Consider the following 25,708-nt stretch of genomic DNA (forward strand, 5'->3'; position numbering starts at 1 on the left):
TACATGTGAGACGCGATGCACCCAGGCAGCTGGCCTCCAGGTGTCGCCGCTGCTGCATCAGCGAATGGAGCGCAGTGATTTACCAGAGATGAATGTGTTGTATAAAGCATTGCAGGAATCGGATGTCCCTGAAGCCCCCTCCGCGCGGCGGGCGTGAAAGGCTGACATTGCAGCTTGGACACGACTTTGCTTTTCCTGACCTGAACCTGAGCATCGTGCCCCTGCCACAAATGAACAATATGTTGTCTTTATTCCTGTAATAATCTCAAGAGTCTGGAGCATCTTATGCCCCCGGCCTGCTGCTCCTCTGCAGATCGTCGCGCTGCCTGATGAGTTGTAAACTGCCAACCTGTAATAAGTGCTTACGACACCCCCCTCTAATTTTGCTCCGAATGAAAGTAAAATGATTGCAATTTTCCTGGTGGAGCCGGGCGTCTGCACTTATACCCCAGCTGCTCCTCGCCGTGCGCCCATATGCCTTTCACAGTGCCAATCATGGGGCCATGGATTTATCTGATTACTTCCAAATGGTGTTAGGTGAAAATGTTCCTAAAATGTCTTCCACTGAGCCGCAGCGATACTGATGGTAATCACAGGGTCTGCTTGATGTCACGTTTTACCATTTAACCCCTTAGTGACCACTAATGCGCCTTTTTACCGACGTAAACAAAGGGGTTTTCAGCTAAACAGCTTGCTTTACTCAATCATTACATGTACTTAAAATGGTGCATTAAAAACTAGAACTTGTCCTGCAAAAAATAAGACCTCATACGAGTACATTGATGAAAAAACTAAAAAGTTATAGCTCTAAAAAAAATGTGCGTGGTCACTAAGGGGTTAAACTATTTTCCCTCCCTCTGTTCTCACACAATTAGTACTGCAGCAATCCTCCGGGGGGAGCTATAGCTCATCCTGAACTTCCTTGTGTATAAGACAATGCTAGAACTACAGTGCGGGTATAACGGGGTGTCAGACAGTCAGAAGTAGTCAGTCTGGTTCAAATTAACCAAAAGAGGTCTTGGCCACGTTACGTGTACATCTGAGAGGCTGTGCGTGGACCTGCGCATGCCACCATCAGGGCAGTAGGCATAGTACTGTAGTCAGGGATCCAGGCTAATCAGTCCAAAAAGGAGGCCACAACCTAAAACACCGACCTCCCCATGAGTCACCGCATGGGGCCCGCACGGTAAAGGAATGGGCTCCATGTAATAGAAATAATCCAGGGCTTCAGAAAGATCCTATTATACACTGCTCAAAAAAAATAAAGGGAACACTTAAACAACACAATGTAACTCCAAGTCAATCGCACTTCTGTGAAATCAAACTGTCCACTTAGGAAGCAACACTGAGTGACAATCAATTTCACATGCTGTTGGGCAAATGCGATAGACAACAGGTGGAAATTATAGGCAATTAGCAAGACACCCCCAATAAAGGAGTGGTTCTGCAGGTGGTGATCACAGACCACTTCTCAGTTCCTATGCTTCCTGGCTGATGTTTTGGTCACTTTTGAATGCTGGCGGTGCTTTCACTCTAGTGGTAGCATGAGACGGAGTCTACAACCCACACAAGTGGCTCAGGTAGTGCAGCTTATCCAGGATGGCACATCAATGCGAGCTGTGGCAAGAAGGTTTGCTGTGTCTGTCAGCGTAGTGTCCAGAGCATGGAGGCGCTACCAGGAGACAGGCCAGTACATCAGGAGACGTGGAGGAGGCCAACAACCCAGCAGCAGGACCGCTACCTCCGCCTTTGTGCAAGGAGGAACAGGAGGAGCACTGCCAGAGCCCTGCAAAATGACCTCCAGCAGGCCACAAATGTGCATGTGTCTGCTCAAACGGTCAGAAACAGACTCCATGAGGGTGATATGAGGGCCCGACGTCCACAGGTGGGGGTTGTGCTTACAGCCCAACACCGTGCAGGACGTTTGGCATTTGCCAGAGAACACCAAGATTGGCTAATTCGCCACTGGCGCCCTGTGCTCTTCACAGATGAAAGCAGGTTCACACTGAGCACATGTGACAGACGTGACAGAGTCTGGAGACGCCGTGGAGAACGTTCTGCTGCCTGCAACATCCTCCAGCATGACCGGTTTGGCATTGGGTCAGTAATGGTGTGAGGTGTCATTTCTTTGCAGCCCTCCATGTGCTCGCCAGAGGTAGCCTGACTGCCATTAGGTACCGAGATGAGATCCTCAGACCCCTTGTGAGACCTTATGCTGGTGCGGTTGGCCCTGGGTTCCTCCTAATGCAAGACAATGCTAGACCTCATGTGGCTGGAGTGTGTCAGCAGTTCCTGCAAGACGAAGGCATTGATGCTATGGACTGGCCCGCCCGTTCCCCAGACCTGAATCCAATTGAGCACATCTGGGACATCATGTCTCGCTCTATCCACCAACGTCACGTTGCACCACAGACTGTCCAGGAGTTGGCAGATGCTTTAGTCCAGGTCAGGGAGGAGATCCCTCAGGAGACCGTCCGCCACCTCATCAGGAGCATGGACAGGCGTTGTAGGGAGGTCATACAGGCACGTGGAGGCCACACACACTACTGAGCCTCATTTTGACTTGTTTTAAGGACATTACATCAAAGTTGGATCAGCCTGTAGTGTGTTTTTCCACTTTAATTTTGAGTGTGACTCCAAATCCAGACCTCCATGGGTTGAAAAATGTGATTTCCATATTTTTATTTTTGTGTCATTTTGTTGTCAGCACATTCAACTATGTAAAGAACAAAGTATTTCAGAAGAATATTTAATTAACTCAGATCTAGGATGTGTTATTTTTGTGTTCCCTTTATTTTTTTGAGCAGTGTATATACACCACCCTTTATCCCTACCAGGGGGTCCACAGATAAAAACTAATTCTGTGGGCCACTTTTCCTAGGTAGGGGGGTAATATAATCACCAAATGTATATTATGGGGTACAAGATAAGAAATGTGGGATGGAGCTCAAGGAAGCCATGACCACATCACTGTATGGGGCACAGATATTTTCAATGGAAGCTCTTCTTCATCTATGGGAGCCGTAATAGCGGGTGTTAGTGGTTGTCATCCTGTATCTATTGTGTGTCCGACTGATATCAGCCGCTCCTCTTATAACGCTCCAGTACTGATATAACCTCCAGACATTACATCATATGTGGCTGATATCAGTCGCTCCTCTTATAACCTCCAGACATTACATCATATGTGACTGATATCAGCCGCTCCTCTTATAACGCTTCATCACTGATATAACCTCCAGACATTACTTCATATGTGACTGATATCAGCAGCTCCTCTTATAACGCTCCAGCACTGATATAACCTCCAGAGACATTACTTCATATGTGACCGATATCAGCCGCTCCTCTTATAACGCTCCAGCTCTGATATAACCTCCAGACATTACATCACATGTGACTGATATCAGCCGCCCCTCTTATAACGCTCCAGCGCTGATGTAACTTCCACAGACATTACATCACATGTGACTGATATCAGCCGCTCCTCTTATAACGCTCCAGTACTGATATAACCTCCAGAGACATTACATCATATGTGACTGATATCAGCCGCTCCTCTTATAACGCTCCAGCGCTGATATAACCTCCAGAGACATTACATCATATGTGACTGATATCAGCCGCTCCTCTTATAACGCTCCAGCGCTGCTATAACCTCCAGAGACATTACATCATATGTGACTGATATCAGCCGCTCCTCTTATAATGCTCCAGCGCTGCTATAACCTCCAGAGACATTACATCATATGTGACTGATATCAGCCGCTCCTCTTATAACGCTCCAGCGCTGATATAACCTCCAGAGACATTACATCCTATGTGACTGATATCAGCCGCTCTTCTTATAACGCTCCAGTACTGATATAACCTCCAGAGACATTACATCATATGTGACTGATATCAGCCGCTCCTCTTATAACGCTCCAGTACTGATATAACCTCCAGAGACATTACATCATATGTGACTGATATTAGCCGCTCCTCTTATAACGCTCCAGTGCTGATATAACCTCCAGAGACATTACATCACATGTGACTGATATCAGCCGCTCCTCTTATAAAGCTCCAGTGCTGATATAACCTCCAGAGACATTACATCATATGTGACTGATATCAGCCGCTCCTCTTATAACGCTCCAGTACTGATATAACCTCCAGAGACATTACATCATATGTGACTGATATCAGCCGCTCCTCTTATAACGCTCCAGTGCTGATATAACCTCCAGAGACATTACATTATATGTGACTGATATCAGCCGCTCCTCTTATAACGTTCCAGTACTGATATAACCTCCAGAGACATTACTTCATATGTGACCGATATCATCTGCCCCTCTTATAACGCTCCAGTACTGATATAACCTCCAGAGACATTACTTCATATGTGACTGATATCAGCCGCTCCTCTTATAACGCTCCAGCACTGATATAACCTCCAGAGACATTACATCATATGTGACTGATATCAGCCGCTCCTCTTATAACGCTCCAGCACTGATATAACCTCCAGAGACATTACATCATATGTGACTGATATCATCCGCTCCTCTTATAACGCTCCAGCGCTGATATAACCTCCAGAGACATTACATCATATGTGACTGATATCAGCCGCTCCTCTTATAACGCTCCAGCACTGATATAACCTCCAGACATTACATCATATGTGACTGATATCAGCCGCTCCTCTTATAACGCTCCAGTACTGATATAACCTCCAGAGACATTACATCACATGTGACTGATATCAGCCGCTCCTCTTATAACCCTCCAGCGCTGATATAACCTCCAGAGACATTACATCCTATGTGATATCAGCCGCTCCTCTTATAACGCTCCAGCGCTGTTTGTATCGCTTTAGTAGACGCTCCTTGTGCTAGTTCAGGTGTGCTGCGGGTGCCTGGCAGGGCGTCTGGGTGTAGACCTCACTCGGATCCAGCTGGATCACTTCCATACTTTCCGCTGTGTTTGGGATAAACTCTGGGGGCCCACGAAGATGAAAGAGCGGTTTATGGCGCCATATGAGGAAACTGCAGACTCACTTGCCAGGGGCAAACCCACTTCAAAAAGCCAACAGTGGACTAAGATGCCAGGGAGACACTGTTAGCAGAGCCACCCCCTCCCTCCATCCCCGGGTGACTCAGACGTCGCTCCGGCATCCCCCGTCTGTCTGGGAATTCTATCCCGCCCAGGACTGCTTCTCGTTAACCATTCACTGCGCGGTACTAAATACTGTCTTAACCGATCTCACGGAGCCATATATTTTTAAGCTGTTAACAATTGTATTTGATTATTATTATTTTTTTTTTTTTTATATATCTGTTTCTGAGAAAGCTGGCTACCGATCAGCGTCGCCGGCACCAGAGATCCCACAGAGGTCGTCACCCATCTTTCCCAGACTCCTGGATGGCAGATCTGTCCAAATTTGCAGCATTTACGGAAGTTTAATTATGTAGAACTGATGTTCAGGAGTACAGGAAAGCTGGATGACCACCTACGGTTACTAAGACCGGCTTTTTACACCGGCCTTAGTTTCCACTCTGCGCTGCCGTTGATTTGTCTAATTTATGACATCTGTGGTTAGTCCTTGCACCTGGCGTAAAAACCCTGGGCTGGTTTTTTGTTTTTCACTAACATTTACGCCTGTTTCCAGTAGTAAAAGTTAGGCTCCATTCACACGTTCCGTTTTTTGCGTTCCATATACAGACCGTATACGGAACCATTCGTTGCAATGGATCCGCAAAAAAAACTGAAGGTACTCTGTATGCCTTCTGTTTCCGTATTTCCATTCCATTCAAAGATAGAACATGTCCTATTATTGTCCGCATAACGGACAAGGATAGTACTGTTCTATCAGGGGCCAGCTGTTCCGTTCCGCAAAAAACGGAATGCACACGGACATCATCCGTGTTTTTTTGCAAAATACTGAAAAAAAAGCCATACGGTCGTGTGCAAGAGGCCTTAGTAAAATTGCCAAGGCTTGAGTCACGACCCCCCCGCCCAACTGGCAGACACAGCGTGCAACTTAATATTCTCGCACGGACGGTTAGAAAAGGGGACTTGCGACTATTTTACGCCTAAAGTAGTCACGAGTCCCTTAGTAAATGTGCTGCACTGTGTGGTTTTTGCTGGATATTGGTTGAATTGCACTGGAAACAAAGTGCCGGATTATCAGAACCTCCGGGGTCATGTGATGTCAGATTAGTGGACTGTTACTGTAAGTGGCCTGTAATGGTTGAACCCGGATCATATATTGTGACAGTGATGCTGCTGGATACAAATGTGACATAGATGTAACAATCCGATGACTGCTCCTGATCGATCGGCTGTGTATACCTTTTCTACTATTGCATTTTACTCATTTTTGGCAAAAAATATAGTTACATAGTTAATGCGGTTGAAAAAAGACATAAGTCCATCAAGTTCATCCAAGGAATAGGTGGGGACGCGAATCCCAGAAGGAAGCGAGACTCCGATTTCGATACATTTTCATAAGCATTAATGTCATTTACTTCTAAGAATTCATCTATATTCTTTTGAAATGGACGTAATTAAAAATGCTCAGCTCTTTCTTAGTTACAGGGGTTTAAAATCAGTCTGTTTGGAAGCTGCCACTTTCTGTTTTCTTTGAATCCCGTCATCTGAGGCCTCAGGTGTACTCTTATCTCTGATCTCCTGACATCATAAACACTTATTTAAGCTATATTCTTATCAGTTTGATAGGGATTTATAGAAAACTGCCTGCAGACTGATTTTTAACCCCTGTGCCTGAGAAATAGCTGAACATTTTAAAATGCAATCACATTTTTTTGCAATTACATTTTTTTTTGCAATTTGGCACATCTAGTTTTGGAAGAATGCACTGCACCTAGATTTCCAAGGGGTGAGAAAGTAATGTGGTGTAGTGGGACATAGGCCTAAGGTGCAACAATTTGGCACAAAATTCTATTGCAAAGTATGCCAACCAATAGTTTATATAAAGTGTCTGCAACAACTGTACCACTGTGAGAATTCTGTCATTTACGAACAGATATACGCAACTTTTGGAGCGTATATCTGGCACAGATTCTGTCGCACGCCATGTTGTGGCAGAATCTGCGACTTCTTTCCCACTCACGCCGGCAGGCCCCTCTCATTCATCATTTTCTATGCCTGGTTTAGGCGTAGAAAATGGTCTAAATGTAAGACAGGTCTTAATAAATGTGGCCCTTTGTCTACATTGTGTCACTCCTAGTAAATCTGGCCCATTGTACCTATAGACGCATCAAAATATGGAAAATGAGTGGGTCCTTATTCGTGTCGTGCCTTGTGGTGTATACACAGGATGGCCTAGCTTGTTAGTTGTTTGTAGTTTATACTCTTCTGTCCTTGCTGTAATAGAAATTATCTTATTGACTTCCTGCTGAGTTTGTGTTTATACACAGCAACTAGTCTGAACCAGCAGAGCTGCAGTGTAAAGAATGGGAGAGTGGGAAGAGTAGCTCTGCTTGTGAAACAGCAGGTGAATTTCAGACTACCTCAAACTCCAATAGACAGTGCAGCAAAGGTGAAGTCACTGATCAAAGCTACTAATGGAGCAGAGCTGCAGTGTAAAGCAGATGGAGTTGAACCAGTGCAGCACCAATTGATGAAACAAGATATTCCAACAATGCAGATAAAATATTTATGTCAGATGAAAGACATCTTCTATCTCTAAGAACTGAAAATAACACCACAGAATATTTCAACTTTTATTAAAAATGGAAGTTGCAGAGAACAGCCAGCTGTCCACCAGTTTTTCCAGTGAGTTTCTTACTCCAGTCACATCCAGAGCTGCAATACAGAGCTGGATTCCTGTATGCTCTTCGTTGTCTGCACCCAGTAAGCACCGTATACCTCTCCCACAATGCACTGCCACAATTTGCTCTACATTATAGGCTTTTAGGGGTGTGTCTGTCAGCACAGTGTCATCCAGCAGAGTTGTGGATGCAGCTCTCAATGTGACTGGAGTATAAAGCATATTTCAATGTAAGGATCCTCACTGCTCGTTTTTATTAAATTCTTAAATAACCTTTACAAATAATAATCATATGACTGATAACTACTGTAAAAGTGCTGTCATTGTTAGGATCTCTGCTTGTTCTCAGTGAATAGCAGTATATTTTTTCAATTCTCGAGACTTTAGTTTGTTGCCTTTGTATCCACTCTGCACTGATACATTGTAACAAACCCCCAGGACAGGAGAGAGATTCGCACTGCTGATGCATTCAGACCACAGCGGAGACAATGCTTGACACCAATAACGTTGTATCCGGATAGTTGGCAGTGTACGCTCTGCGGTTCCAGCGAGGTGGAACTTAGCCACTGTGAACATACAGCCAGTGGAGCTGTTCACAGAGCCAGCTAAGTCCTGCCCCTCTGGACCCTGCGCCGCCGGGAGTCATCGCTGTCCAGGATCCACTGCTTGGGCCCCAGCTGTCTGGAGAGACTTCACATACAGACACATGGACGACAGGAGACGGCAGAGCTGAGACTGATTGGAAATCCCTGGCAATGTGATTCTATAGATACATTTCCAAATCACTCTGCCAGGAATCCCGTAAGCCCCAGCGCAGTCCAGAGTGTCAACGTCAGCAACGGCAGAGGATGGTGCGGGTGATTGGAGGCCGAGCCCTGCTCCTCTAGACACCAAGATCATACAATGGAACGCTCAGCCTGAGATGCCTGCAAAACTATGGGGCAGATGGACAGTGACACAGGCAGTGCTTCCTGGTTCATGAATATAATGCAAAACGACAGTGCAGAGGAACAGTGACACAGGCAGTGCCTCCTGGTTCATGAATATAATGCCAGATCTACAGTGAAGGACAGTTACACAGGCTGGTACATGAATGTAATGCCAGATCTACAGTAAAGGACAGTTACACAGGCAGTGCTTCCTGGTACATGAATATAATGCCAGATCTACAGTAAAGGACAGTTACACAGGCAGTGCTTCCTGGTTCATGAATATAATGGCAGATCTACAGTGAAGGACAGTTACACAGGCAGTGCTTCCTGGTACATGAATATAATGCCAGATCTACAGTAAAGGACAGTTACACAGGCAGTGCTTCCTGGTTCATGAATATAATGCCAGATCTACAGTGAAGGACAGTTACACAGGCAGTGCTTCCTGGTTCATGAATATAATGCCAGATCTACAGTGAAGGACAGTTACACAGGCAGTGCCTCCTGGTTCATGAATATAATGAAAAAGGACAGTGCAGAGGAACATTGACACAGGCAGTGCCTCCTGGTTCATGAATACAATGCCAGATCTAGAGTATAGATGAGTATAAACTGACTGTATACTTACCCCGTCCATGGAGCAGGATCTCAGATACAGAAATGAAGCCCCATGTCCTCCCCTCCCCCACACGCATCTTGTGGCATAAACATCCAGTCTGGTAAACAAGATCAGCACATTGTGGTTTTATGAAGCATCGGATGATTGTGACGGAGCCTCTAAAAAAGGTCATTTCCCCCCCCCCCCCCCATACACGGACAGCAGCTGGGCGAGGACCACTAATTGTGTCAGTCGCCACTGCAGTCCTAGCATTGTAATCATGAACCAGTAGGATCTGCCTGTGTAGCTGTCCATATTCACATTTACAGAGAAATATTTATAGAGCTCATGGAGTGCTGGATGTAGAATTCTAGGTCTATTCCCCTAAATATCAGGCGCAGGACAGGACTGATACTCTAAAAGAATGAGTGCATTGTGCTGAATGATAGGAGTAGACACTACAACCCCCACAGTGCATTGTGCTGAATGATAGGAGTAGACACTACAACCCCCACAGTGCATTGTGCTGAATGATAGGAGTAGACACTACAACCCCCACAGTGCATTGTGCTGAATGATAGGAGTAGACACTACAACCCCCACAGTGCATTGTGCTGAATGATAGGAGTAGACACTACAACCCCCACAGTGCATTGTGCTGAATGATAGGAGTAGACACTACAACCCCCACAGTGCATTGTGCTGAATGATAGGAGTAGACACTACAACCCCCACAGTGCATTGTGCTGAATGATAGGAGTAGACACTACAACCCCCACAGTGCATTGTGCTGAATGATAGGAGTAGACACTACAACCCCCACAGTGCATTGTGCTGAATGATAGGAGTAGACACTACAACCCCCACAGTGCATTGTGCTGAATGATAGGAGTAGACACTACAACCCCCACAGTGCATTGCTGAGATGCGTCTGGTAGTAGTTCTGAGCCCTCCCTGTCTGCATCAGTAATGGGGGGCCAATGGCGGTATGTGATGGCATTATACATGTTCACTATATGGTACTATTATATAAGCAGGTTCTGGATGGCACTATTATATTATGTTATTGTGCCTCAGTTATATGTTCACCATATTGTACTCTTCAGTGTCGGAATGGGGTACTTGGGGCCCACCAGTGTAACTGATTCTGGGGGCCCACCTTAGGGCTCCTGCACACTAACTTATGTTTCTCCATGTCTGTACCGTTCACTTCAATGGAGCCACAAAAATAAAAAAGACTCCATGTGCATTCTGTGTCTGTATGTCCGCATGGCCGCTCTGCACAATGACAGAACATGTCCTATTATCGTCGGCATCACAGACCAGGATCGGACGGTTCTATTAGAGGCCGTTCTGTTCCGCATAATGTGTAACGCGCACACCTGGTGTCCATGTTTTGTGGATCCGCAATTTGCAGACTGCAAAACATCCAACGGCCGTGTTCATGAGCCCTTACAGTGATAACAGAAATATTACAGATGAAGTATGATGGCCGACACTGACAGCAACACCCACAACACACATGTGGCACACAAGACACCTATACGTGGCTCACATGCCACTGATGCATATGTCACATGCTGCACATACACCGCTGATACATAGAACATATATAGCACACACCAATCACACGTAGGAAACACGCAATGCACACACCAATACATGTATGCCTAACCCTATTAAGTGTAGCAGACTTAAAGGGGTTAAAGGGGTCCTCTCACTTGGCACTTATCATGTAGAGAAAGTAAATACAAGGCACTTACTAATGTATTGTGATTCTCCATATTGCCTCCTTTCCATCACATTATACACAGCACGTATCCGTGGTTATTATCACCGTGTAATCCAGCAGCGGTGGTCGTGATCGCACACTATAGGTAAAGGTGTTGGCCTATGAGCACTTCCAGCCTTTCCCTATAGTGTGTAAGCACGGCCACCGCTGCTGGATTACATGGTGGTAATAACCACGGATACGTGCTGTGTATAATGGGATGGAAAGGAGGCAATATGGAGAATCACAATACATTAGTAAGTGCCTTGTATTAACTGCATGATAAATGCCATTTACTGACAAACCCTTTAACCCCTTTAAACCTAAATGTCTGGCCTGAAATTTACCAAATCTTACCCTCCTCAGATTGTACATAATCTACAGTATAATGATAAGGGTCATCCGACCATAATGACCTCTCTACAGGATTGGTGATAAATATCAGATTGCTGGGGTCTGACTGCTGGAACACCCACTGATCATGAACAAAGGGGTCCTGAGACATTCAATTACATGACCGCCAATCTATGTACACAAGGGTCTTAACACCACGTTCCCTTGATCATGGGGGTCCCAGAAGTCAGAGCCCCACCAATCAGACACTTATCACCTGTCGTGTCAGAGCTGTTTCACCTTTCCACATTCAAAAATCCATCAAAAAGGGTGAACAGGAGCCGTTACTGGGATCAGTGGGGGTCGCAGAATCGGACCCCACTAGTACCATATTGTACTATTATATAAGCACTGCGCATCGGTATCATTTAGGCAATTTTAAGTATTGTGCAGCATTATTCTCCATTTACCCATTGATTAGAAAGCTGCACCCTGATTGCTGCCAGCGGAACAGCGTCTATCCAGTTACGTGCTCACATGGCAGCTGCACCAGTGCTACCCCGTGTAGTCCTACCCTGACAGTGGCGGCTGCAGGGCCTAGCTATAGGGGAACAGCTGCTTTGAGGCCCATAATCAGAAGGGGCCCACCCAGGAGGAGGACTAAAAGATTTTATTGTCAGGGCCCCTCAACAATATTAGGCCTCATGCACCTGCAAATTGCGGTCCCCAATGCATGGAACAGCTGCACAACGGCCGTGTGCATGAGGCCTTATAGAATGACATTATGTACAGAGACACTGGGAGCAGGCCTGGTCTGAGAGCCCAGTCATTTCTAGCTACGTCACTGTGTCAATGAACGGGAAGTTGTCTCAACTCCGCCTGGTGCTGACGTCACTGATATCATCTTGTCCAGACCTGTTGGGCTTCCCGTACACAATGTGGGGACAGCAGCGGGATCCTCAGGCTCACTGCTAATTGCTGGGCCGCGCCTCTACAAGCTATTTGAAGCACGTTGCAGTGAGCCGCATGCGGATCCTGCTGCCGGCTGCATCAAGTACGGGCAGCCCAACAATATATCTATGAGTGAAGGATACAGACACCGCTCTTCTCATAATTTAAACGAATAGTCCAGTTTCATTTAGTCTGTAAAAAAAAAAAGTTATATGATTTTTTCCATCATACCAATTTCCTGTGCTGTTCAAAATCTCTGCTTGCTGTGGTTCAATACGAAGCTGCTGGGGAATTTGCTGTGCGGCCTAGTCATTGGGTGGGGATGGCTTGGCCACATGCAGCCAGTCAGGACCATGTCTAACGAGCTGTACACCTGTGTGTCATCACATGACCAGGACAGATCTGTATCCACTGGATGTAAACGATGAAAGTTCTTATTGAATGACAGCAAGCAGAGATCTTACTGAACTGTTACAGAAAGTAAATTGAAAAAACTTTTCATTATTTACTGAATTAACTTTGTCTGAACTGGTGCAAAAATGATCCCAGAGGATCTCTGGGTTGACGGACTGAGAATATTATGTAGACAGGGCTCACTGTTCGTAGAGGAGACCACGGGGCCACTTACCTGTTTGGGTGGATTACAGAGTATTATGTGAATGTAGATAAATGTGGAACGCTTGTCCAGAGTTGACCTGGGTGGTGGCCACCCTTTGGTCATGGACCATGGCTGATAAGTTTAAGGCCTCATGCACACGACTGTTGTTCTGGTCCGCATCCAAGCCGCAGTTTTTTCGGCTCGGGTGCGGACCCATTCACTTCAATGGGGCCGCAAAAGATGCAGACAGCACTCCGTGTGCTGTCCACATCCGTTGCTCCGTTCCGTGGCCCCGCAAAAAAAATATAACATGTCCTATTCTTGTCCGTTTTGCGGACAAGAATAGGCATTTCTACCATGGGCCGCCTGTTCCGTTCCGCAAAATGCGGAAGGCAAACGGGCGGCTTCCGTGTTTTGCGGACCGCAAAAAAACGGAACGGTCGTGTGCAAGAGGCCTAAGAGACATGAGCTGAGAAAGGACGTCAAATATTTTCTGAGGTTGACACCGCACCCCGCGTTCCGAGCTGGGCCTCAGTGCCCTACAACCTACAGACCCCATGCTCTACACTCCCGCTGATCTCACTGTCTGGTCGTCTGTCCTGCGGCAGGAGGAGAAGCAGATGTCGTCTCAGCCCTGTGAGGCCTTTGTAGGATTTCTGCTCGTTCTTCTCATGCTCCATCGGGACGCATCATCATTCTCCTCCTGCAACAAATGGAAATATCCGTGGTTAGATACATAGAAACGGGTTTCAGTCAACGCCTAGCAACAACACAACGAGATGAGTCACCGGGAGAACCGCCTGGAAAACCGCCTCCTCACCCAGCCCCACGCGTCAGTGGCCGTCATCTGCTCACTCTACCGCCATCCACGTTCCCAACCGTCCTCAGAACGTCTTACTGATCTCCTACCAATCATATCTCACAACCAGGTATCTGCCTGTGTACGGCCATGTGTGAGGACCAAAGCTACCTGCACATAAAGCAGATTCGTGTGTTGAAAAAACGCAGCGTAATACGGAACCAGCAAAGCGTATGAGATCAGACAAATCTCATGTACACGTTGCTTTTTTCTTCCATGCGGAAATTAAACTGCCATCCTCAGCACTTCTTTGTGCCATTTTTGGTGCAGATTTCCCCCTTTTCAATGGAATGGGGAGATCTGCGGCAAACCCAGATCAAATCCGCAACAAAGTCCAGCAGTAACGCATTTTGGATGCTGATTTGGTGTGGAAACGGACAGAAATCCACATGGAAATCTGTGCAAAATTTATGCACCCATGTGCAAACAGCCTAAGGCCTAGTTCACACGAACGTTTTTTTTTGCGAGTGTACGGGCCGTTTTTTTGTGTTCCGTATACGGTCCGTATACGGAACCATTCATTTCAATGGTTCCGCAAAAAAAACGGAATGTACTCCGTATGCATTCCGTTTCCATATATCCGTTTTTCCGTTCCGTTGAAAGATAGAACATGTCCTATTATTGCCCGCAAATCACGTTCCGTGGCTCCATTCAAGTCAATGGGTCCGCAAAAAAAACAGAACACATACGGAAATGCATCCGTATGTCTTCCGTATCCGTTCCGTTTTTGCTGAACCATCTATTGAAAATTTTATGCCTAGCCCAATTTTTTCTATGTAATTACTGTATACTGTATATGCCATACGGAAAAACGGAACGGAAAAACGGAACAGAAACGGAAACACAACGGAAACAAAAAACGGAACAACGGATCCGTGAAAAACGGACAGCAAAACACTGAAAAAAAAGCCATACGTTCTTATGAACTAGGCCTAAGGCTGCCTGTACAACCAGGTGAGGATCATAAAGGAAGAGATAATATCACGGGCTGATTCTACGTTTTTTCAATCCACACTCTGTTTTAGCTTAAAAAAACTGCATCTGAAAATCTGATCAAAACCTGACCGTGTACAGCCCCTAAGACCAGACGCTCAGTATCTCCAGGTACAACATCCATTGTGGTATTTGTATCCACAGGACACGGGCAGCAATGTTTTCCTTTCCATCTTTGCCACTTTTCTTTTCTTTTATGCAAATGTACAAAGTGTCATTTTTCTATACAATGTATCACTTTGAAGAACAGGATGGTGATGCACCGAGGACCTGTAAGAGACCCAACTCTTCCAAGTGATACACTGCATAGAAAAATGACACTTTGTACATAAAAGTGGCAACATTGAAAATAAAACGTTGTCACCAGAGTTCTTTATTGTTGCTATTTGAGGGATAAGTCTGGGTGACGTGAAAAATCACAGCAAAAAACGGCCGCCATGTGTGAACTAATCCTATTGAGCAGTCGTGCGGCATTCATAAGGCGATCTACTGATCGACATCACATTGTGTAGCTCCCCATCTCTGATAGAAACAAAAGGCTATCTTATTCCTGTTTGATGGCCTATTTAAAACTTAACCTTTTATTAGTCATTTTAATATACACTGCCCAGTTTTAATTAAAAATCCCCATCTCTGACTCCACAAGACCCCTGAGGAGTCCTGTGGCATCGGGCACATTAGTGCGAGTTGCTTGGCGCAGCCTCCATGGATCCCCCAGAAGATCGTATTGAGATCTGGAGACAAGTCATCACTTTGATCTCTTTGTCTCGTTCCTCTCTCATAGGGGGGTACTGCTGCCATGAAAGGGTTATTTGTCTGTACAATGGTTAGGTAGGTGGCTGACTGGTCACCTTCCCCAGGTAGGTTCTCATGGTGTAATGCAGGCATCCTCAACCTGCGGCCCTCAAGCTGTTGTAAAACTACAACTCCCACAATGCCCTGCTGTAGGCTGATACCTGTAGGCTGTTTAGGCATGCTGGGAGTTGTAGTTTTGCAACAGCTGGAGGGCCGCAGTTTGAGGATGCCTGGTGTAATGTGATTCCTCAGACCAGGCCACCTTCTTCCATTGTTCCACTTTCAGTGGTGGACAGGAGTCGGCACGGGCCTTGTGACCAGTCTGTGGGTATACAGCCCCACATACAGCAAGCAGCAATGTCCCTTGTGTTCTGACACCTTTCTATCGTTGTCAGCAATGTGCTCTACACTGAGATCGGATGGGATCGACTAACATCAATGAGCCTTGGGCGTCCATGACGCTTGTTAAGGTCTTCTCCACCATCTCATGCGTGACTATAGGTAAACGTAATGGTCTCCCCACATGTAGCATAGCTGAGTTTGTCATCGTACCCTCTAGTGCTGCGTTTCTCCACTATCCGCAGTGTGATCTCACGCTCTGCATCACTGGTTTATATTTTGTAACTTTTCACAAACTTTGTCACTTTGTGAACCCTCTGCTGCCATGAATAATGCATTGCAGCCTGGGAAGCGCGTCTTCTCCCGTGTGACCGCGCCCTGAGGTGAAGCTTCATTAACCGCATTCTAATCAGCCACAAGGAAGCGCCGACATGACTGCAGCTATTATGTGCAAAGTCGCCTCATAAAAAAATATGGGGCGATCCTTTCATGTTGAGCACGTGTCTGGCTGTTGTCTGCCTTTGATCCTCCGATAGTATCTACCATCCATGGAGGGACGTCACCTGACTCACCGACCGCGGCTCCTCATGGGGGGCTATATGTATCCGTAGGTGGCATCAGCACCCAACACAGGGTGGACTTTTTTTTCTTACTCCTCACAATTACTTTACTTTTCTGATCTCTGGTCATTTTGTGGGGTTCCACCCAAAAAAGGGGAGGTGCCCCTATTCCCATGGAGCCCATAGCAGCTGCCTCTATGGTACGTTTATGACGTCTCCATACAGTCATCATAATGAGGGGTGCACAGGGCAGAATGGGAACTTAAAGTGGCCCTGGGAAAAAAAAAAAAAAAAAAAAAAAGTGGCCCATTTTATACTTCCCCAAAAGCTGTCCCTCTGTGGTGGCCATCAATAGCTGCCATCTTCTGTCCTTCTCCTCTAGTGGAGAAGGAGGCTTAGGAGGTGAGACGCGGCTACAGCAGTCTGGTCACTTGCCGAGTACCTGAGAACCGGATTCTCACAGCGTTAATTACTGTTGAGAGCTCATTATGTACCCGGTCAGCGGCAGAGAGGGGGACTTGGGTGTCCCACCAGGAAGTTTCCCTGTAGGGTCTATGGCCAATTTACTCCTAGGGGTGCAGAGGTAGCAGGTGCACCCAGGTCCTGTTGCCTGAGGGGCCCATAAGGAGACCCCAGTGTTATAAATCCCATATGGTATGTGGGGCCCCATTACAGATTTTGTGCCAATCATGCCGATGTGTATACTGTGACTAGTATTATATCCCGGCCCTCCCCAGGGGATCAGGGGATACGAGGCGACCCTCCTCCTGCAGTCAGCGGTTCATGCCATGTGACTGATGTCCTTAGCGATCTGTCTGTGAGTCTGCAGGATAAATGCAGTCTGCAATATAATCCACAAAAATAGTTAACTGTGCCATTTCCACAAAAATCTGTTATTTTTCTTTTTAGATAATAAATGATAGGGGCTGTTCAGTCGCTGTTTTATCCCGTGCGTCACTTTGTTACTTGCGGCCACAGCGACATAAACCTATAAACCTGATTCTAAGGAGCCACAGAGTCAGAGTCGCGCGTTATAACGATGCGGTTATGATGTTATTAACGTCTCCTAATGACACGTTCATTTTCAAGTAATTACCGGGGGCAAACAACGTATATAACATGTATAGTAATAGAGGAGGTGATGCCCCTCAGCTCATGCAAATACAGTTATAGGGGGCTGCAGATCCCATCTACCCCTCAAAGAACACATAACCCAGTGGAGGGCGAGTGGTCGAAACAGAACAGAAACTTATATCTGTCATCATCAAACTAGACAGTCACCTCCTGACATCACTTACATCAGGAGAGGGGTGCGGGACAGTAGTGTGCTGACAACTGGGGGACAGGATAACGACGCTGACAACTGGGGGACAGGATAATGACGCTGACAACTGGGGTACAGGATAATGACACGCTGACAACTGGGGTACAGGATAATGACGCTGACACTTGGGGTACAGGATAATGACGCTGACACTTGGGGGACAGGATAATGACACTGACACTTGGGGTACAGGATAATGACACTGACACTCAGGGTACAGGATAATGACACTGACACTTGGGGTACAGGATAATGACACTGACACTTGGGGTACAGGATAATGACACTGATACTTGGGGTACAGGATAATGACGCTGACACTTGGGGTACAGGATAATGACACTGACACTTGGGGTACAGGATAATGACACTGACACTTGGGGTACAGGATAATGACACTGACACTCGGGGTGCAGGATAATGACACTGACACTCGGGGTACAGGATACTGACGCTGACATTCGGGGTACAGGATAATGACACTGACACTTGGGGGACAGGATAATGACACTGACACTTGGGGTACAGGATAGTGACACTATAACTTGGGGTACAGGATAATGACACTGACACTTGGGGTACAGGATAATGACACTGACACTTGGTGTACAGGATAATGACACTGACACTTGGGGTACAGGATAATGACACTGACACTCGGTGTACAGGACACTGACACTTGGGGTACAGGATAATGACACTGACACTCGGGGTACAGGATAATGACACTGACACTCGGGGTACAGGATAATGACGCTGATACTTGGGGTACAGGACAATGACGCTGACACTTGGGGTACAGGATAATGACGCTGACACTCGGGGTACAGAATAATGACACTGACAGTAGGGGTACAGGATAATGACACTGACACTCGGGGTACAGGATAATGACGCTGACACTTGGGGTACAGGATAATGACACTGACACTCGGGGTACAGGATAATGACACTGTCACTTGGGGTACAGGATAATGACACTGACACTCGGGGTACAGGATACTGACACTGATACTCGGGGTACAGGATAATGACACTGTCACTTGGGGTACAGGATAATGACGCTGACACTTGGGGTACAGGATAATGACGCTGACATTCGGGGTACAGGATAATGACGCTGACACTTGGGGTACAGGATAATGACACTGACACTTGGGGTACAGGATAATGACGCTGACACTCGGGGTACAGGATAATGACACTGACACTCGGGGTGCAGGATAATGACACTGACACTCGGGGTACAGGATAATGACACTGACACTTGGGGTACAGGATAATGACACTGACACTCGGGGTGCAGGATAATGACACTGACACTCGGGGTGCAGGATAATGACACTGACACTGGGGGTACAGGATAATGACACTGACACTCGGGGTACAGGATAATGACGCTGACACTTGGGGTACAGGATAATGACGCTGACACTTGGGGTACAGGATAATGACACTGACACTTGGGGTACAGGATAATGACACTGACACTTGGGGTACAGGATGATGACGCTGACACTCGGGGTACAGGATAATGACGCTGACACTTGGGGTATAGGATAATGACGCTGACACTTGGGGTACAGGATAATGACACTGACACTCGGGGTACAGGATAATGACGCTGACACTTGGGGTACAGGATAATGACACTGACACTTGGGGTACAGGATAATGACACTGACACTCGGGGTACAGGATGATGACGCTGACACTCAGGGTGCAGGATAATGACGCTGACACTTGGGGTACAGGATAATGACACTGACACTCGGGGTACAGGATGATGACACTGACACTTGGGGTACAGGATAATGACACTGACACTCGGGGTACAGGATAATAACACTGACACTTGGGGTACAGGATAATGACACTGACACTTGGGGTACAGGATAATGACGCTGACACTTGGGGTACAGGATAATGACACTGACACTCGGGGTACAGGATAATGACACTGACACTTGGGGTACAGGACAATGACACTGACACTTGGGGTACAGGATAATGACGCTGACACTTGGGGTACAGGATAATGACACTGACACTCGGGGTACAGGATAATGACACTGACACTTGGGGTACAGGATAATGACGCTGACACTTGGGGTACAGGATAATGACACTGACACTCGGGGTACAGGATAATGACACTGACACTTGGGGTACAGGATAGTGACACTGACACTCGGGGTGCAGGATAATGACACTGACACTCGGGGTACAGGATAATGACACTGACACTCGGGGTACAGGATAATGACACTGACACTCGGGGTGCAGGATAATGACACTGACACTCGGGGTACAGGATAATGACACTGACACTTGGGGTACAGGATAATGACACTGACACTCGGGGTGCAGGATAATGACACTGACACTCGGGGTACAGGATAATGACACTGACACTTGGGGTGCAGGATAATGACACTCACACTCGGGGTACAGGATAATGACACTGACACTTGGGGTACAGGATAATGACACTGACACTCGGGGTGCAGGATGATGACACTTACACTCGGGGTGCAGGATAATGACACTGACACTCGGGGTACAGGATAATGACACTGACACTGGGGGTACAGGATAATGACACTGACACTCGGGGTACAGGATAATGACACTGACACTCGGGGTACAGGATAATGACACTGACACTCGGGGTGCAGGATAATGACACTGACACTCGGGGTACAGGATAGTGACACTGACACTTGGGGGACAGGATAATGACACTGACACTTGGGGTACAGGATAATGACACTGACACTCGGGGTACAGGATAATGACACTGACACTCGGGGTACAGGATAATGACACTGACACTCGGGGTACAGGATAATGACACTGACACTTGGGGTACAGGATAATGACACTGACACTCGGGGTGCAGGATAATGACACTGACACTCGGGGTGCAGGATAATGACACTGACACTGGGGGTACAGGATAATGACACTGACACTCGGGGTACAGGATAATGACGCTGACACTCGGGGTACAGGATAATGACGCTGACACTTGGGGTACAGGATAATGACGCTGACACTTGGGGTACAGGATGATGACACTGACACTCGGGGTACAGGATGATGACAGGCTGAAATTCAGACACAGTGATCCGTAGATGTTGTACATGTTACACATTCAGCTCTGCTATTCTGTACCTTACATTGTGAATTATCAGATTCCGGATTAGAGGACTATCACCGTGTTATGTTATAATCTATATATTCTCTGTTTTCCTGCCGTCTGCCTGGCGCCCTTCCACCCCAGCCCTTCAATATCGCCCCCAGAACTGTTACTTTATTACTGGGACTTCAATTTACGCCACAAAAAATTCCAGTCATTGTGAAAACATCCGCCTTTATCAGCGCTAATTCACGTATATCCGCCATTATAGCGCAGCCATCGCCTGACCCACTGACCTCAGTGACAGAAACTGCCACATTCAGGTATTTGCCATGCAACGCTGGCATCGCCACCCATGGACTTTCAGGGCTCATTCACACTCTGCGGACTTTGTTGCAGAATATCGCTTCCACGCCCCAGAGTGCGGCAGCGGAGATCGAGGTGCTTGCTGTGTATTCAAGTGAATGGAACTGTTTTTTTTAGTTGGGGAATTTTCTGCGACAGAGTATGCAGCGTGTGAGTGCGCCCTTACAATAACTGCGCCATTTGGATCATATCCCACCGCTCGGCCATCGTGGATTCCTGCATGACCTTTACGTTGGATTGAAGGTCAGGACACATGGGGGCGTACCGTGCCCCCTCCCCCCACACGCCCAGACAGAGGGGCTGCGCACTTGGCAACTGCTACGCTGGATGGAAATCTTTAAGTGTTAGAGATTTTAGGTTTTTTGCTTAAATCAGGGGAAAAAAAACCAACCAGCGGTGAAGAGACGAGCGTCGGTGTCTTACCCCCGGACAGACATGGCGTCACTACCACATAAAAAGTGTAGTGACTGCCATGGCGGCTGAGTATCCGGGACCTGCTGGTATTTCACCGGTGACCCCAGACGACAGCAACGAATCAGGGATTCTGTCATTAGTGACCGCCGCTGGTGAACTGCCGATTGCGTCCAATTTAAAGGGCCGGTACAGTCTTTAATATAGAGCTTGTGTAATAGAAAGCTCTGAAACTTTGGCATCATGTACACGGCCGTTGTTTTGGTCCGCATCCGAGCCGCAGTTTTGGCGGCTCGGATGCGGACCCATTTACTTCAATGGGGCCGCAAAAGATGCAGACAGCACTCCGTGTGCTGTCCGCCTCTGTTGCTCCGTTCCGCGGCCCCGCGAAAAGAAATATAACCTGTCCTATTCTTGTCCGTTTTTGCGGACAACAATAGGCATTGATATTAATGGCTGTCCGTGCCGTTCCGCAAATTGCGGAACGCACACGGACTGCATCCGTGTTTTGCGGACCGCAAAACACACAACGGTCGTGTGCATGAGGCATGAGGCCTTTCCAATAGATTTTCTGTTTCAATTCTTCAACATTCTAAAGATCTCTGCTTTCTGTCAGTGAGTGAAAACTTTCTTCTCTACGTCGGTGACTAATAATCTGAACAGAGCTAATACTTCTCACAGCTGAGGGTTTGTTACAGTCTCTGAGCATAGTACCCTAAAATAACAAAACGCAGGAGGAGCTGAGCTATACTGTTTCCTGAAACCTTTTCCGCCCCAGAATTTCCTTTTAATGGGGAATATCACACGATCAGAAGCAGAAGATGGAGCCAAGAAATGTGGAGGAAGCGTCTGATAATCTGGCATCTAGAAGATCTTTTCGATGCCGGATTAAAGGAATTTTACATCATTTTTTGCAGTTTTTTTCCTATGTCACAATAAAATTGCATCACAATTTATTAAGAACGGCGTTTGCTCTGCCAGTCCGCGTTCAGGTTCTACCATATAGTAATATACTTGGCTGCTCGCTTCCCTTCCTGCAGAACAATTTACATGATGCCTGAGGAAGCTGCGAGAGCCTCCACACTGGTGGTCACCCAGCTTTCTTAGGAGCAGATATCTGAATTTCCTGGGCTCCAGAATGGTCGATATGGGGGTCTGAGGTTGTATTCCTGTAAGACTTTCCATTCAGGCGTCTAGGAAAGCTGGGTGGGGGCTGTGCTGCTGTCACGGATCTGATGACAGAGGGGGCATCTGAGGAAAGCGTCTGCGGACAGGAAATGGCTGCCCAGGATAAAGCACCTCCCAGGGTCTCTGACGGCGAGTCATTCCCCGGCCTCAGACACAGAGAACCTAAAGATCAGCCGAGCATGCTGGGAGTTGTAGTTCCACAGCAGCTGGAGAAGAGCCGGTTCTGCTCAGTCTCTTTTGTTTATTCTGTCCTCCGGTGACTCATACACGCAGACCACGTTCTACACAGGGGGGGGGGGGGGAGTGCTTGCTTTCTGTGGATTAGTTCTGATCAGATGAATTCGCCACAAGTCGTTAGATGACAAGTGATCAGACCCCACATCATAGTAATGGCTGTTATACATAACACGGTAATAACATACATGTAATAGACAAGCCCCAGAGCCAGAAACACATCACATTCATATATACATACTAACACATACATGTACACAAAATACACATGAACAAGCACCTACTGTACATGCAAATACACAAACATGTCAGAACATGTGCAAGAAGATACAAATCCACATACAAACCCCCCACAAAATCATACAATACACACACAAGCATTGATAAAGTAACACACTGATCTCCGCACATACATGTACACGCGAGCACACGCGGGCACAGGACAGATACAAACCTTCATAGAATAACACACACATGAACATGCAGCTACATGCTAACAAACAAAGGTAAACGTGTGCAAGACACACACGAGATCATACATGCACAGTACACACACAGGTATACATACATATAAACATTCATAAACGAACACAAAGCACACGTACATATACATGCAGAAACAAACACACACACGATGCATGTGTATCATTGTCTTCATTCACCTGCAACTTTATATCATTTTGCAGTCCAAACTGCACTGCTAAGTTCCTGCACCCGTCTCTCTGCTTGTTATCATGTATTTCTAGGCTCCTTGCACCCCTCCCCTCCCCCCGCGCCAAAATAAAAAAATAAAAAAATAAATTGTGCGTCCTTCCTTCAATCACGCTCATTAAGGAAAGCCATTATTCAGCGAGCCGCACCTAGGTCAGCGCCATCTTGACGTTTGGTCTTGTGGCCCTTATGTATAATAAGCGTCCTGCGGAGGAGACGTCTTATGTAACCAAGCAGCAATGGCCGGGACACAGGGGGCTCAGAGCAGTACCAGCATCTGGTACCCGACACGGTTAGTGTCCAGTCTCCATCACTATGGGATTACTGGTCTGACTGGTCAGGGAGCACAATATAGCAGAAGTCAGAGCTTTGCAATTGTAACGAAACATAGTAAATAAATTGCAACAATGTAACAACACGGTAACAGAATTGTGCGTTATTTTACCGGAAAGATTGGTGCAGAGCAGAAAACCGCAGCACACAGGAAAAAAAAGGGCGATTTTATTACTCTAGAATTGAAGGAGGACGATCTGCAAAAATGGCGCAAAAATGTTATCATTTCTTCACCGCTAAAGCAGCAATGATGTAAACCGAGGCGAAATCAAGAGTTTCTATGATCATTTGGTTCCTCCTACTCCCAAATTTGATCCCGTCAGGCTCTCTCCAGACTTGAAAGAGAGACGCAGTTTTTCTGCGGAGCCGCTAGACATTGGCATCCTCCATAAGATATCATTGTTTGAGCTGCGCCATTCTTTCCAGTAAAAAAGGACCCTTTCTAGACTTTTATTCTACAAAGAAGAAAAAATGTAGAATTTACGTAAAAAATTAATAAAAAAAATCCACATATCCGTCTTCCCCTTCGCCTACGCTTCATCAGGAAGTCGCAACTTTACCATGAAGTGAGCTGGAGTTACAGAATAAACCGTGTACTTACACAAGGTGGAGGCGGTCGGACTGTACGGTATCCATAGGGTATCAGACAACTCCAAGCATTAGGGATAGTAAAGGGAAGTGAGGGGAACCTCGTGCCTCTTATATCAGGCATTAGAAAAGCTATAAGCAGAGTTAGTGGGGGTAACTTAGTGAGGAGCGAGTTAGTGACCTGGATGAGGGGAGACAAAGAGCCAGTGAGAGAAGCGGAGAGTAAAGCGGAAACTACTTGTCTCCTTCATTGGTTTAGTTTATGAAGAAGTGAATGGGAAGGAACAGCCCCGACTCCAGCAGCATCCAACCAGAGGCAGCCACAGGACGTCACTCGCTGACAGGCAGCAGACACACTTTATTCTTTATACTTTTAGAATAAGAGACACACCCAGGGGGAAGGGGGGTACAGACTGGGTAGCTGCGAGGTTGAGCCTCTCTGCAACCTCATGTCTCGTTGTCTATGCACAGGTGTACAGGTGAGGCACATCACATGGAGGGGATTAGTCCCTCAGCCATTTTTACCAGGTCCACGGCAAGAGAAGAGAAGGACGGAAGAGTCCAGAATAGAAAATCAGCAGAGTGATACAATAATGATAATAGGTACAGTACAGACCAAAAGTTTGGACACACCTTCTCATTCAAAGAGTTTTCTCTATTTTCATGACTATGAAGGCATCAAAACTATGAATTAACACATGTGGAATTATATACATAACAAACAAGTGTGAAACAACTGAAAATATGTCATATTCTAGGTTCTTCAAAGTAGCCACCTTTTGCTTTGATTACTGCTTTGCACACTCTTGGCATTCTCTTGATGAGCTTCAAGAGGTAGTCCCCTGAAATGGTCTTCCAACAGTCTTGAAGGAGTTCCCAGAGATGCTTAGCACTTGTTG

At 46.6% G+C, this 25,708-nt stretch overlaps 1 long non-coding RNA gene across 1 annotated transcript; it reads right to left on the minus strand.

Annotated features, from left to right (window-relative positions):
• Positions 1-12,243: 12,243 nt before the first annotated feature.
• On the minus strand, positions 12,244-25,014 carry LOC120979394. The gene is made up of 3 exons (XR_005774280.1): positions 24,823-25,014; positions 13,550-13,669; positions 12,244-12,560 (listed from the first exon to the last, which is right to left on the minus strand). It is a non-coding gene; the product is annotated as an uncharacterized LOC120979394 (long non-coding RNA).
• Positions 25,015-25,708: the final 694 nt, after the last annotated feature.

Source organism: Bufo bufo, chromosome 9, assembly GCF_905171765.1.
Source record: "Bufo bufo chromosome 9, aBufBuf1.1, whole genome shotgun sequence".
NCBI lineage: Eukaryota > Metazoa > Chordata > Amphibia > Anura > Bufonidae > Bufo > Bufo bufo.